This window comes from Heterodontus francisci, chromosome 18, assembly GCF_036365525.1.
Source record: "Heterodontus francisci isolate sHetFra1 chromosome 18, sHetFra1.hap1, whole genome shotgun sequence".
Classification (NCBI taxonomy): Eukaryota; Metazoa; Chordata; class Chondrichthyes; order Heterodontiformes; family Heterodontidae; genus Heterodontus; species Heterodontus francisci.
Genome location: NC_090388.1, coordinates 94,661,179 through 94,679,327, shown reverse-complemented (window position 1 = coordinate 94,679,327; position 18,149 = coordinate 94,661,179).

Sequence of the window (18,149 nt, the reverse complement as noted above, 5' to 3'; positions counted from 1 at the left end):
ACTCTCTACACACTCTGACAGACTCAGACACTCTCTATCAATCTCTATCACTCTCTGACACTCTCTGACACACTTTGACACTCTCAGACACTCTCTATCACTCTCTATCACTCTCTGACACACTGACATTTTCTGACACTCTCAGACACTCTCTATCACTCTCTATCCCTCTCTGTTACTCTCTGACACACTCTGACACTCTCTGACACTCTCTGACGCACTCTGACAATCTCTGACACTCTCTCTCACTCTCTGACATACTCTGTCACTCACAGACACTCTCAGACACTCTCGATCAATCTCTGACACTCTCTATCACTCTCTGACACTCTCTGACATTCTCAGACACTCTCTATCACTCGCTGACACTCTCAGACACTCTCTATCACTCTCTAACACTCGCTGACACTCTCAGACACTCTCAGACACTCTCTGTCACTCTCTGACACTCACTGAAACTCTCAGACACTCTCAGACACTCTCTGACGCTCTCAGACACTCTCTGACTCTCTCAGACACTCTCAGACACTCTCTATCACTCTATATCACTCTCTGACACTATCACTCTATGAAACTCTCTGACACTCTCCATCACTCTCTATCACTCTCTGGCACACTCTGGCACACTCTGGCCCACTCTGGCCCACTCTGACCCTCTCTGACACGATCTGACACTCTCTGACACACTCTGACACACTCTGACAGACTCAGACACTCTCTATCACTCTCTATCACTCTCTGACACTCTCTGACACACTCTGACACTCTATGACACTCTCAGACACACTCTATCACTCTCTGACACTCTCTATCACTTTCTGACACTCTCAGACACTCTCTACCACTCTCTGACACTCTCTATCACCCACTGACACTCTCTGACACACTCTGACACGCTCAGACACTCTCAGAGACTCTCTATCACTCTCTATCACTCTCTATCACTCTCTGACACACTCTGACACACTCTGACAATCTCTGACAATCTCTGACACTCTCAGACACTCTCAGACACGCGCTGTCACTCTCTGACACTCTCAAACACTCTCTATCACTCTCTGACACTCTCTGACATTCTCAGAAACTATCCATCACTCTCTATCACTCGCTGACACTCTCAGACACTCTCAGACACTCTCAGACACTCTCAGACACTCTCAGACACTCTCTATCACTCTCCGACACTCACTGAAACTCTCAGACACTCTCTCTCACTCTCTGACACTCTCTGAAACTCTCTGACACGCTCACACTCTGTTGACACTCTCTATCACTCTCTATCACTCTCTGACACTCTCTGACACACTCTGACACTCTCTGACAATCTCTATCACTCTCTGACACTCTCTGACTCTTTGTGACACACTCTGACAGACTCTATCGCTCTCTGACATTCTCTGACACACTCTGACACTCACTGACACTATCAGAAACTCTCTATCACTCTCTGACACTGACTGATACCCTCAGACACTCTCTGTCACTCTCAGACACTCTCAGACACTCTCAGACACTCTCGATCACTCTCTGACATTTTCTATCACTCTCTGACACTCTCTGACACACTCTGAAACTCTCTGACACTCTCTATCACTCTCTATCACTCTCTGACACAATTTGACACTCTCAGACACTCGCTATCACTCTCGATCACTCTCTGACACTCTCTGACCCTCTCTGACACTCTGTCACTCTCTGTCACTCTCTGACACTCTCAGATACTCTCAGACACTCTCAGACACTCTCAGACACTTTTGATCACTCTCTGACATTTTCTATCACTCTCTGACACTCTCTGACACACTCTGAAACTCTCTGACACTCTCTATCACTCTCTATCACTCTCTGACACAATTTGACACTCTCAGACACTCGCTATCACTCTCGATCACTCTCTGACACTCTCTGACCCTCTCTGACACTCTCTATCACTCTCTATCACTCTCTATCACTCTCTGACAGTCTCTGACATTCTCAGACACTCTCTATCACTCTCAGACACTCTCTATCACTCTCTATCACTCTCTCACACTTTCTATCACTCTCTATCACTCTCTGACACACTCTGACACTTTCTGACACTCTCAGACACTCTCTCTCACTCTCTATCAAACTCTGACACACTCTGACAATCTCTGACAATTTCTATCACTCTCTGACACTCTCAGACACTCTCTATCAATCATTGACTCTCTCAGACACTCTCTATCACTCACTGACACTCTCTGAAACTCTCTGACACACTCTGACACTCTCAGACACTCTCTATCACTCTCTTTCACTCTCTGACACACTCTGACACTTTCTGACACTCTCAGACACTCTCTATCCCTCTCTATCCCTCTCTGTTACTCTCTGACACACTCTGACACTCTCTGACACACTCTGGCACTCTCTGACACACATCTGACAATCTCTGACATTCTCTATCTCTCTCTGACACTCTCTGACACTCGAAGACACTTTCTATCACACTCTATCTCTCTCTGTCACTCTCGTTCACTCTCGGACACTCTCTATAACTCTCTGACACTCTCTGACAGTCTCTGTCACTGTCAGATACTCTCTATGACTCTCAGACACTCACTATCACTGTCAGACACTCTCAGACACTCTCAGACACTCTCTATCACTCTCCGACACTCACTGAAACTCTCAGCCACTCTCTCTCACTCTCTGACACTCTCTGAAACTCTCTGACACGCTCACACTCTGTCTGACACTCTATATCACTCTCTGACTCTTTGTGACACACTCTGACAGACTCTATCGCTCTCTGACATTCTCTGACACACTCTGACACTCTCTGACACTATCAGAAACTCTCTATCACTCTCTGATACTGACTGACACCCTCAGACACTATCTGTCACTCTCAGACACTCTCTGACACACTCTGAAACTCTCTGACACTCTCTATCACTCTCTATCACTCTCTGACACAATTTGACACTCTCAGACACTCGCTATCACTCTCTATCACTCTCTGACACTCTCTGACCCTCTCTGACACTCTCTATCACTCTCTATCACTCTCTGACAGTCTCTGACATTCTCAGACACTCTCTATCACTCTCAGACACTCTCTATCACTCTCTATCACTCTCTCACACTTTCTATCACTCTCTATCACTCTCTGACACACTCTGACACTTTCTGACACTCTCAGACACTCTCTCTCACTCTCTATCAAACTCTTACACACTCTGACAATCTCTGACAATTTCTATCACTCTCTGACACTCTCTATCACTCTCTGACACTCTCAGACACTCTCTATCAATCATTGACACTCTCAGACACTCTCTATCACTCACTGACACTCTCTATCACTCTCTGAAACTCTCTGACACTTTCTGACACTCTCAGACACTCTCTATCCCTCTCTATCCCTCTCTGTTACTCTCTGACACACGCTGACACTCTCTGACACTCTCTGGCACTCTCTGACACACATCTGACAATCTCTGACACTCTCTATCACTCTCTGACATACTCTGTCACTCACAGACACTCTCAGACACTCTCGATCACTCTCTGACATTCTCTATCTCTCTCTGACACTCTCTGACACTCGAATACTCTTTCTATCACACTCTATCTCTCTCTGTCACTCTCGTTCACTCTCGGACACTCTCTATAACTCTCTGACACTCTCTGACAGTCTCTGTCACTGTCAGATACTCTCTATGACTCTCAGACACTCACTATCACTGTCAGACACTCTCTATCACTCTCTGACACTCTCTGACAATCTCTGACACACTCTGACACAATCTATCGCTCTCTGACATTCTCGGACACAATCTGACACTCTCTGCCACTCTCTGACACTCTCTATCACACATTATCACTCTCTGACACACTATGACACAATCTGACAATCTCTGACACTCTCAGAAACTCTCTATCACTCTCTGACACTCTCAGACACTCTCTATCACTCTCAGACACTCTCCATCAGTCTCTGACACATTCTATCACTCCCTATCACTCTCTGACACTCTCTGACACACTCTGACACTCTCAGACACTCTCTATCACTCCCTATCACTCTCTGACACTGTCTGACACACTCTGACACTCTCAGACAGTCTCTATCACTCCCTATCACTCTCTGACACTGTCTGACACACTCTGACACTCTCAGACAGTCTCTAGCACTCTCTGAAACTCTCTATCACTCTCTATCACTCTCTAACATTCTCAGACACTCTCTATCACTCTCTGACACTCTCTATCACTCTCTATCACTCTCTGACTCTCTCTGACACACTCAGACAATCTCTATCACTCCCTAAAACTCTCTGACACTCTCTGACACACTCTGACACTCTCAGACACTCTCTATCACTCTCTGGCACACACTGAAACTCTGAGACACTCTCTGTCACTCTCAGACACTCTCAGACACTCTCTCTCACTCTCTGACACTCTCTGAAACCTTCTGACACACTCACACTCTCTCTGACACTCTCCATCACTCTCTGACAATCTCTGACACTCTCTGACACACTCTGATACTCTCTATTGCTCTCTGACAATCTCTATCGCTCTCTGACACTCTCTGACACTTTCTGACACACTCAGTCTCTCTCCATCACTCTCTGACTCTCTCTATCACTCTCTGACACTCTATCACTCTCTGTCACTCTCTGACATTCTCAGATACTCTCTGACACTCTCTGACACTCTCAGACAGTCTTTATCACTCTCTGACACTCTCTAACACTCTCTAACACTCTCTATCACTCACTATCACTCTCTGACACTCTCAGACACTCTCTATCACTCTCTGACACTCTCTATCACTCTCTATCACTCTCTATCACTCTCTGACTCTCTCTGACACACTCAGACAATCTCTATCACTCCCTATCACTCTCTGACACTCTCTGACACACTCTGACACTCTCAGACACTCTCTATCACTCTCTGGCACTGACTGAAACTCTCTGACACTCTCTGAAACTCTCTGACACACTCACAGTCTCTCTGACACTCTCCATCGCTCTCTGACAATCTCTATCGCTCTCTGACACTCTCTGACACACTCTGACACTTTCTGACACACTCAGACTCTCTCCATCACTCTCTGACTCTCTCTATCACTCTCTGACACTCTCTGACACTCTTAGACATTCTCTATCTCTCCCTATCACTCTCTGACACTCTCTGACACACTCTGAGACTCTCAGACACACTCTATCACTCTCTGGCACTCTCTGACACTCTTAGACATTCTCTATCTCTCCCTATCACTCTCTGACACTCTCTGACACACTCTGAGACTCTCAGACACTCTCTGTCACTCTCTGACACTCTCTGAAACTCTCTGACACACTCACAATCTCTCTGACGCTGTCCATCACTCTCTGACACTCTCTGACATTCTCAGAAACTCTCTGACACACTCTGACACTCTCTGACACTCTCTGACACTCTCAGACAGTCTCTATCACTCTCTGACACTCTCTAACACTCTCCATCACTCTCTGACACTCTCAGACACTCTCTATCACTCTCTGACACTCTCTATCACTCTCTGACACTCTCTGACACACTCAGACAATCTCTATCACTCCCTATCACTCTCTGACACTCTCTGTCACACTCTGACACTCTCTGTCACTCTCAGACACTCTCAGACATTCTCTCTCACTCTCTGACACTCTCTGAAACTCTCTGACACACTCGCACTCTCTCTGACACTCTCCATCACTCCCTGTCAATCTCTGACACTCTCTGACACACTCTGATACTCTCTATAGCTCTCTGACAATCTCTATCGCTCTCTGACACTCTCTGACACACTCTGACACTTTCTGACACACTCAGACTCTCTCCATCACTCTCTGACTCTCTCTATCACTCTCTGACACTCTCTGACACTCTCAGACACTCTCTATCACTCTCTGGCACTCTCTGACACTCTCAGCCATTCTCTATCACTCCCTATCACTCACTGAAATTCTCAGACACTCTCTGTCACTCTCAGACACTCTCAGACACTCTCTCTCACTCTCTGACACTCTCTGAAACCATCTGACACACTCACAATCTCTCTGACGCTGTCCATCACTCTCTGACACACTCTGACACTCTCAGACACTCTCTGTCACTCTCAGACACTCTCAGACACTCTCTCTCACTCTCTGACACTCTCTGAAACTCTCTGACACACTCACACTCTCTCTGACACTCTCTATCACTCTCTGACAGACTCTGACACTCGCAGACACTCTCAGACACTCTCTACCACTCTCTGACACTCTCTATCACTCTCGAGCGCTCTCTGAAACTCTCTATCACTCTCTGACACTCTCTGACTCACTCTTACACTCTCTATCACTCTCTGACTCTCTCTGACACACTCTGACACACTCTGAAACTCTCAGACACTCTCTATCGCTCTCTATTACTCTCTGACACACTCTGACACACTCTGACAATCTCTGACACTCTCAGACACTCTCTATCACTCTCTGACACTCACTGGCACTCTCAGACACTCTCTGTCACTTTCAGACACTCTCAGACACTCTCTATCACTCTCTGACTCTCTCGATCACTCTCCGACACTCTCTGACACTCTCTGACTCTCTCAGACACTCTCTATCACTCTCTATCACTGTCTGACACTCTCTGACACTCTCTGACACTCTCTGACACTCTCTGACACTCCCTGACACTCTCAGACACTCTCTATCACTCTCTGACACACTCTGACATTCTCTGACATTCTCTGACACTCTCTGACACTCTCTGTCACTCTCTGTCACTCTCTGTCACTCTCTGACACACTCTGACAGTCGCTGACACTCTCAGACACTCTCTGTCACTCTCTGACACTCACTGACACTCTCTATCACTCTCTATCACTCTCTGACTCTCTCTGACACACTCAGACAATCTTTATCACTCCCTATCACTCTCTGGCACTCTCTGACACACTCTGACACTCTCAGACACTCTCTATCACACTCTGGCACTCACTGAAACTCTCAGACACTCTCTCTCACTCTCTGACACTCTCTGAAACTCTCTGACACACTCTGATACTCTCTATCGCTCTCTGACAATCTCAATCGCTCTCTGACACTCTCTGACACACTCTGACACACTCTGACACACTCATACTCTCTCTATCACTCTCTGACTCTCTCTATCACTCTCTGGCACTCTCTGACACTCTCAGACATTCCCTATCACTCCCTATCACTCTCTGACACTCTCTGACACACTCTGACACTCTCAGACACTGTCTATCACTCTCTGGCACTCACTGAAACTCTCTGACACACTCTGATACTCTCTATCGCTCTCTGACAATCTCAATCGCTCTGTGACACTCTCTGACACACTCTGACACACTCTGACACACTCAGACTCTCTCTATCAATCTCTGACTCTCTCTATCACTCTCTGGCACTCTCTGACACTCTCTATCATTCTCTATCACTCCCTATCACTCTCTGACACTCTCTGACACACTCTGACATTCTCAGACACTCTCTATCACTCTCTGGCACTCACTGAAACTCTCAGACATTCTCGATCAATCCCTATCACTCTCTGACACTCTCTGACACACTCTGACACTCTCAGACAGTCTCTATCACTCTCTGAAACTCTCTATCACTCTCTAACATTCTCAGACACTCTCTATCACTCTCTGACACTCTCTATCACTCTCTATCACTCTCTGACTCTCTCTGACACACTCAGACAATCTCTATCACTCCCTATCACTCTCTGACACTCTCTGACACTCTCTGACACACTCTGACACTCTCAGACACTCTCTATCACTCTCTGACACTCACTGAAACTCTCAGACACTCTCTGTCACTCTCAGACACTCTCAGACACTCTCTCTCACTCTCTGACACTCTCTGAAACTCTCTGACACACTCTGATACAATCTATCGCTCGCTGACAATCTCTATCGCTCTCTGACACTCTCTGACACACTCTGACACTTTCTGACACACTCAGACTCTCTCTATCACTCTCTGACTCTCTCTATCACTCTCTGGCACTATCTGACACTCTCAGACATTCTCTATCACTCCCTATCACTCTCTGACACTCTCTGACACACTCTGACACTCGCAGACTCTCTCTATCACTCTCTGGCACTCTCTGAAACTCTCAGACATTCTCTATCACTCCCTATCACTCTCTATCACTCTCTGACAGTTTCTATCACTCTCTATCACTCTCTATCACGCTCTGACACTCTCTATCACTCTCTAACACTCTCTATCACTCTCTGACACATTCTGACACACTCTGACACTTTCTATCACTCTGACACTCTCTGACACTCTCTGTCTCTCTCAGACACTCTCTATCACTCTCTGACAGTTTCTATCACTCTCTATCACTCTCTATCACGCTCTGACACTCTCTATCACTCTCTAACACTCTCTATCACTCTCTGACACATTCTGACACACTCTGACACTTTCTATCACTCTGACACTCTCTGACACACTCTGACAATTTCTATAAATCTCTATCACTCTCTGACACTCTCAGACACTCTCTATCACCTCAGAGACTCTCTATCACTCTCTGACACTTTCTATCCATCTCTATCACTCTCTGAAACTCTCTGACACTCTCAGACAATCTCTATCACTCCCTATCTCTCTCTGACGCACTCTGACACTCTCAGACACTCTCTATCAATCTCTGGCACTCACTGAAACTCTCAGACACTCTCTGTCACTCTCAGACACTCTCAGACACTCTCGCTAACTCTCTGGCACTCTCTGAAACTCTCTGACACACTCACACTCTCTCTGACACTCTCAATCACTCTCTGACACTCTCTGACACACTCTGACACTCTCTATCGCTCTCTGACACTCTATCGCACTCTGACACTCTCTGACACTCTCTGACACACTCTGACACTCTCTGACACTCTCAGACACTCTCTATCACTCTCTATCACTTTCTGACACACTCTGACACAATCCGACAGTCTCTGACAATCTCAGACACTTTCTATCACTCTCTGACACTGACTGACACTCTCAGGCACTCTCAGACACTCTCTATCACTCTCTGACACTTTCTATCACTGTCTGACACTCTCTGAGACAATTTGACACTCTCTATCAGTCTACGACAATCTCAGACACTCTCTATCACTCTATGACACTCTCTGACACTCTCTATCACTCTCCATCACTCTCTGACACACTCTGACACTGTCTGACAATCTCAGACACTCTCTATCACTCTCTATCACTTTCTATCACTCTCTGACAATCTCTGACACACTCTGACACACTCTATCGCTCTCTGACACTCTCGGACACAATCTGACACTCTCTGCCACTCTCTGACACTCTCTGTCACACATTATCACTCTCTGACACACTCTGACACAATGTGACAATCTCTGACACTCTCAGAAACTCTCTATCACTCTCTGACACTCACTGACACTCTCAGACACTCTCTATCACTCTCAGACACTCTCCATCAGTCTCTGACACATTCTATCACTCTCTGACACTCACTGACACACTCAGAAACTCTCTGACACTCTCTATCACTCTTCATCACTCTCTGACACTCTCAGACACTCTCTATCACTCTATGACACTCTCTGACATTGTCTATCACTCTCTGACACACTCAGACCCTCTCTATCACTCTCTATCACTCTCTGACACACTCTGACAGTCTCTGACACTCGCAGACACTCGCAGACACTCTCTATCACTCTCTGACACTCCCTGACACTCTCAGACACTCTCTGTCACTCTCAGACACACTGTATCACTCTCTATCACTCTCTGACACTCTCTGATTCTCTCTGACACACTCTGAAAGTCTCTGACACTCACTATCACGCTTTATCACTCTGACACAATTTGACACTCCCTATCACTCTCTGACACTCTCAGACACTCTCTATCACTCTATGACACTCTCTGACAATGTCTATCACTCTCTGACACACTCTGACACTCTCAGACACTCTCAGACACTCTCTATCACTCTCTGACACTCACTGATACTCTCAGACACTCTCTGACACTCTCTGACACTCTCAGACACTCTCTATCACTCTCTGACACTCTCTATCACTCTCTATCACTCTCTGATACTCTCAGACACTGTCTATCACTCTCTGACACTCTATCACTCTCTATCACTCTCTGACACACTCTGGCAATCTCTGACTCTCTCAGACACTCTCTATCACTGTCTGCAACTCACTGACACTCTCAGACACTCTCTATCACTCTCTGACTCTCTTTATCACTCTCTGACACTCTCTGACACTCTCTGACACTCTCTATCTCTCTCTGACACTCTCTGACACTCTCTATCACTCTCTGACACACTCAGACACGCTCTATCACTCTCTGACACTCTCTGATTCTCTCTGACACTCTCTATCACTCTTTATCACTCTCTGACACAATTTGACACTCTCGATCACTCTCTGACACTCTCAGACACTCTCTATCACTCGATGACACTCTCTGACATTGTCTATCACTCTCTGACACACTCTGACACTCTCAGACACTCTCAGACAATCTCAGACACTCTCTATCACTCTCTGACACTCACTGACACTCTCAGACAATCTCTGTCACTCTCAGACACTCTCTATCACACTCTATCACTCTCTGACACTCTCTGACACTCTCTGTCACTCTCTGTCACTCTCTATCACTCTCTGACTCTCTTTATCACTCTCTGACACTCTCTGACACTCTCTATCACCCTCTGACACACTCAGACACGCTCTATCACTCTCTGACACTCTCTGACACACTCTGGCAGTCTCAGACACTCTCTATCACTCTCTGACACTCTCTATCCATCTCTATCACTCTCTGAAACTCTCTGACACTCTCAGACAATCTCTATCACTCCCTATCTCTCTCTGACGCACTCTGACACTCTCAGACACTCTCTATCAATCTCTGGCACTCACTGAAACTCTCAGATACTCTCTGTCACTCTCAGACACTCTCAGACACTCTCGCTAACTCTCTGGCACTCTCTGAAACTCTCTGACACACTCACACTCTCTCTGACACTCTCTATCACTCTCTGACACTCTCTGACACACTCTGACACTCTCTATCGCTCTCTGACACTCTATCGCACTCTGACACTCTCTGACACTCTCTGACACACTCTGACACTCTCTGACACACTCAGACACTCTCTATCACTCTCTATCACTTTCTGACACACTCTGACACGATCCGACAGCCTCTGACAATCTCAGACACTCTCTATCACTCTCTGACACTGACTGAAACTCTCAGGCACTCTCAGACACTCTCTATCACTCTCTGACACTTTCTATCACTGTCTGACACTCTCTGACACAATTTGACACTCTCTATCAGTCTCCGACAATCTCAGACACTCTCTATCACTCTATGACACTCTCTGACACTCTCTATCATTCTCCATCACTCTCTGACACTGTCTGACAATCTCAGACACTCTCTATCACTCTCTATCACTCTCTATCACTCTCTGACACTCTCTGACAATCTCTGACACACTCTGACACACTCTATCGCTCTCTGACACTCTCGGACACAATCTGACAGTCTCTGACACTCTCAGACACTCTCTATCACTCTCTGACACTCACTGACACTCTCAGACACTCTCTATCACTCTCAGACACTCTCCATCAGTCTCTGACACATTCTATCACTCTCTGACACACTCAGAAACTCTCTGACACTCTCTATCACTCTCTGACACACTCAGACACGCTCTATCACTCTCTGACACTCTCTGACACACTCTGACAGTCTCAGACACTCTCTATCACTCTCTGACACTCTATCACTCTCTATCACTCTCTGACACACTCTGGCAATCTCTGACTCTCTCAGACACTCTCTATCACTGTCTGTAACTCACTGACACTCTCAGACACTCTCTATCACTCTCTGACTCTCTTTATCACTCTCTGACACTCTCTGACACTCTCTATCTCTCTCTGACACTCTCTGACACTCTCTATCACTCTCTGACACACTCAGACACGCTCTATCACTCTCTGACACTCTCTGATTCTCTCTGACACTCTCTATCACTCTTTATCACTCTCTGACACAATTTGACACTCTCGATCACTCTCTGACACTCTCAGACACTCTCTATCACTCGATGACACTCTCTGACATTGTCTATCACTCTCTGACACTCTCAGACACTCTCAGACACTCTCAGACAATCTCAGACACTCTCTATCACTCTCTGACACTCACTGACACTCTCAGACAATCTCTGTCACTCTCAGACACTCTCTATCACTCTCTATCACTCTCTGACACTCTCTGACACTCTCTGTCACTCTCTGTCACTCTCTATCACTCTCTGACTCTCTTTATCACTCTCTGACACTCTCTGACACTCTCTATCACTCTCTGACACACTCAGACACGCTCTATCACTCTCTGACACTCTCTGACACACTCTGACAGTCTCAGACACTCTCTATCACTCTCTGACACTCTCTATCCATCTCTATCACTCTCTGAAACTCACTGACACTCTCAGACACTCTCTATCACTCTCAGACACTCTCCATCAGTCTCTGACACATTCTATCACTCTCTGACACTCACTGACACACTCAGAAACTCTCTGACACTCTCTATCACTCTTCATCACTCTCTGACACTCTCAGACACTCTCTATCACTCTATGACACTCTCTGACATTGTCTATCACTCTCTGACACACTCAGACACTCTCAGACACTCTCAGACAATCTCAGACACTCTCTATCTCTCTCTGACGCACTCTGACACTCTCAGACACTCTCTATCAATCTCTGGCACTCACTGAAACTCTCAGACACTCTCTGTCACTCTCAGACACTCTCAGACACTCTCGCTAACTCTCTGGCACTCTCTGAAACTCTCTGACACACTCACACTCTCTCTGACACTCTCTATCACTCTCTGACACTCTCTGACACTCTCTGACACACTTCTGACACTCTCTATCGCTCTCTGACACTCTATCGCACTCTGACACTCTCTGACACTCTCTGACACACTCTGACACTCTCTGACACTCTCAGACAATCTCAGACACTCTCTATCTCTCTCTGACGCACTCTGACACTCTCAGACACTCTCTATCAATCTCTGGCACTCACTGAAACTCTCAGACACTCTCTGTCACTCTCAGACACTCTCAGACACTCTCGCTAACTCTCTGGCACTCTCTGAAACTCTCTGACACACTCACACTCTCTCTGACACTCTCTATCACTCTCTGACACTCTCTGACACTCTCTGACACACTTCTGACACTCTCTATCGCTCTCTGACACTCTATCGCACTCTGACACTCTCTGACACTCTCTGACACACTCTGACACTCTCTGACACACTCAGACACTCTCGATCACTCTCTGACACTGACTGACACTCTCAGGCACTCTCAGACACTCTCTATCACTCTCTGACACTTTCTATCACTGTCTGACACTCTCTGACACAATTTGACACTCTCTATCAGTCTCCGACAATCTCAGACACTCTCTATCACTCTATGACACTCTCTGACACTCTCTATCACTCTCCATCACTCTCTGACACACTCTGACACTGTCTGACAATCTCAGACACTCTCTATCACTCTCTGACACTCTCTGACAATCTCTGACACACTCTGACACACTCTATCGCTCTCTGACACTCTCGGACACAATCTGACACTCACTGACACTCTCAGACACTCTCTATCACTCTCAGACACTCTCCATCAGTCTCTGACACATTCTATCACTCTCTGACACTCTCTGACACACTCAGAAACTCTCTGACACTCTCTATCACTCTTCATCATTCTCTGACACTCTCAGACACTCTCTATCACTCTATGACACTCTCTGACATTGTCTATCACTCTCTGACACACTCAGACACTCTCTATCACTCTCTGACACACTCTGACAGTCTCTGACACTCTCAGACACTCGCAGACACTCTCTATCACTCTCTGACACTCCCTGACACTCTCAGACACTCTCTGTCACTCTCAGACACTCTGTATCACTCTCTATCACTCTCTGACACTCTCTGATTCTCTCTGACACACTCTGAAAGTCTCTGACACTCACTATCACTCTTTATCACTCTCTGACACAATTTGACACTCCCTATCACTCTCTGACACTCTCAGACACTCTCTATCACTCCATGACACTCTCTGACATTGTCTATCACTCTCTGACACACTCTGACACTCTCAGACACTCTCAGACACTCTCTATCACTCTCTGACACTCACTGATACTCTCAGACACTCTCTGACACTCTCAGACACTCTCTATCACTCTCTGACACTCTCTATCTCTCTCTATCACTCTCTGATACTCTCAGACACTGTCTATCACTCTCTGACACTCTATCACTCTCTATCACTCTCTGACACAATTTGACACTCTCGATCACTCTCTGACACTCTCAGACACTCTCTATCACTCGATGACACTCTCTGACATTGTCTATCACTCTCTGACACACTCTGACACTCTCAGACAATCTCAGACAATCTCAGACACTCTCTATCACTCACTGACACTCTCAGACAATCTCTGTCACTCTCAGACACACTCTATCACACTCTATCACACTCTGACACTCTCTGACACTCTCTGTCACTCTCTATCACTCTCTGACACTCTCTGACACTCTCTGACACTCTCTATCACTCTCTGACACACTCAGACACGCTCTATCACTCTCTGACACTCTCTGTCAATTTCTGACATTCTCTGACACACGCTGACAGTCGCTGGCACTCTCAGACACTCTCTATCACTCTCTAGCACTCTCTGACGCTCTCTGACACTCTCATACAGTCTCTATCACTCTCTGACACTCTCTATCACTCTCTGACACTCTCAGACACTCTCTATCACTCTCTGACACTCTCTGTCACTCTCTATCACTCTCTGACACTCTCTGACACTGTCAGACACTCTCTATCACTCCCTATCACTCTCTGACACACTCTGACACACTCTGACACTCTCAGACACTCTCTATCACACTCTGGCACTCACTGAAACTCTCAGACACTCTCTGTCACTCTCAGACACTCTGTATCACTCTCTATCACTCTCTGACACTCCCTGATTCTCTCTGACACACTCTGAAACTCTCTGACACTCTCTATCACTCTTTATCACTCTCTGACACAGTTTGACACTCTCTATCACTCTCTGAGACTCTCAAACACTCTCAGACCATCTCTGTCACTCTCAGACACTCTCGATCACTCTCGATCACTCTCGATCACTCTCGATCACTCTCTATCACTCTCTATCACTCTCTGACACACTCTGACACACTCTGACACACTCTGACACACTCTGACACTCTCAGACACTCTCAGACACTCTCTATCACTCTCTGGCACTCAGTGAAACTCTCAGACACTCTCTGTCACTCTCAGACACTCTGTATCACTCTCTATCACTCTCTGACACTCCCTGATTCTCTCTGACACACTCTGAAACTCTCTGACACTCTCTATCACTCTTTATCACTCTCTGACACAGTTTGACACTCTCTATCACTCTCTGAGACTCTCAAACACTCTCAGACCATCTCTGTCACTCTCAGACACTCTCGATCACTCTCTATCACTCTCTGACACTCTCTGACACTCTCAGACACTCTCAGACACTCTCAGACACTCTCTATCACTCTCTGACACTCTCTATCACCCTCGATCACTCTCTGACACTCTCAGACACTGTCTATCGCTCTCTGACACTCTCTATCACTCTCTATCACTCTCTGACACACTCTGACATTGTCTATCACTCTCTGACACACTCTGACACTGTCAGACACTCTCAGACACTCTCTATCAGTCTCTATCACTCTCTGACACTCACTGACACTCTCAGACAATCTCTGTCACTCTCAGACAATCTCGATCACTCTCTATCACTCTCTGACACTCTCTATCACTCTCTATCACTCTCTGACACTCTCAGACACTCTCTATCACTCTCTGACAATCTCTATCGATCTCTATCACTCTCTGACACTCTCTGACACTGTCAGACACTCTCTATCACTCCCTATCACTCTCTGACACACTCTGACACACTCTGACACTCTCAGACACTCTCTATCACACTCTGGCACTCACTGAAACTCTCAGACACTCTCTGTCACTCTCAGACACTCTGTATCACTCTCTATCACTCTCTGACACTCCCTGATTCTCTCTGACACACTCTGAAACTCTCTGACACTCTCTATCACTCTTTATCACTCTCTGACACAGTTTGACACTCTCTATCACTCTCTGAGACTCTCAAACACTCTCAGACCATCTCTGTCACTCTCAGACACTCTCGATCACTCTCGATCACTCTCTATCACTCTCTGACACACTCTGACACACTCTGACACTCTCTGACACTCTCAGACACTCTCAGACACTCTCTATCACTCTCTGGCACTCTCAGACACTCTCAGACACTCTCTATCACTCTCTGGCACTCAGTGAAACTCTCAGACACTCTCTGTCACTCTCAGACACTCTGTATCACTCTCTATCACTCTCTGACACTCCCTGATTCTCTCTGACACACTCTGAAACTCTCTGACACTCTCTATCACTCTTTATCACTCTCTGACACAGTTTGACACTCTCTATCACTCTCTGAGACTCTCAAACACTCTCAGACCATCTCTGTCACTCTCAGACACTCTCGATCACTCTCTATCACTCTCTGACACTCTCTGACACTCTCTGACACTCTCAGACACTCTCAGACACTCTCAGACACTCTCTATCACTCTCTGACACTCTCTATCACCCTCGATCACTCTCTGACACTCTCAGACACTGTCTATCGCTCTCTGACACTCTCTATCACTCTCTATCACTCTCTGACACACTCTGACATTGTCTATCACTCTCTGACACACTCTGACACTGTCAGACACTCTCAGACACTCTCGATCACTCTCTATCACTCTCTGACACTCACTGACACTCTCAGACAATCTCTGTCACTCTCAGACAATCTCGATCACTCTCTATCACTCTCTGACACTCTCTATCACTCTCTATCACTCTCTGAGACACTCAGACACTGTCTATCACTCTCTATCACTCTCTATCACTCTCTGACACACTCTGACAATCTCAGACTCTCTCAGACACTCTCTATCACTGTCTGAAACTCACTGACACTCTCAGGCACTCTCTGTCACTTTCAGACACTCTCAGACACTCTCTATCACTCTCTGACACTCTCTGACACTCTCTGACACTCTCTATCACTCTCTGACACACTCAGACACGCTCTATCACTCTCTGACACACTCTGGCACTCTCTGACTCTGTCTGTCACTCTCTGTCACTCTCTGACACACGCTGAACGTCGCTGGCACTCTCATACACTCTCTATCACTCCCTATCACTCTCTGACACACTCTGACACTCTCTGTCACTCTCAGACACTCCCAGACACTCTCTCTCACTCTCTGACCCTCTCTGAAACTCTCTGACACACTCACACTCTCTCTGACACTCTCTATCACTCTCTGACACTCTCTGACACTCTCTATCGCTCTCTGACACTCTCTGACACTCTCTATCACTCTCTGACACACTCAGACACGCTCTATCACTCTCTGACAATCTCTGACACTCTCAGACACTCTCTATCATTCTCTGACACACTCTGGCACTGTCTGACACTCTCTGTCACCCTCTTTCACTCTCTGACACACGCTGAACGTAGCTGGCACTCTCAGACATTCTCTATCACTCCCTATCACTCTCTGACACACTCTGACTCACTCTGACACTCTCAGACACACTCTATCACTCTCTGGCACTCACTGAAACTCTCAGACACTCTCTGTCACTCTCAGACACTCCCAAACACTCTCTCTCACTCTCTGACACTCTCTGAAACTCTCTGACACACTCACACTCTCTCTGACACTCTCTATCACTCTCTGAAACTCTCTATCACACTCTATCACTCTCTGACACACTCTGACAATCTCTGACTCTCTCAGACACTCTCTAGCACTGTCTGAAACTCACTGACACTCTCAGACACTCTATGTCACTTTCAG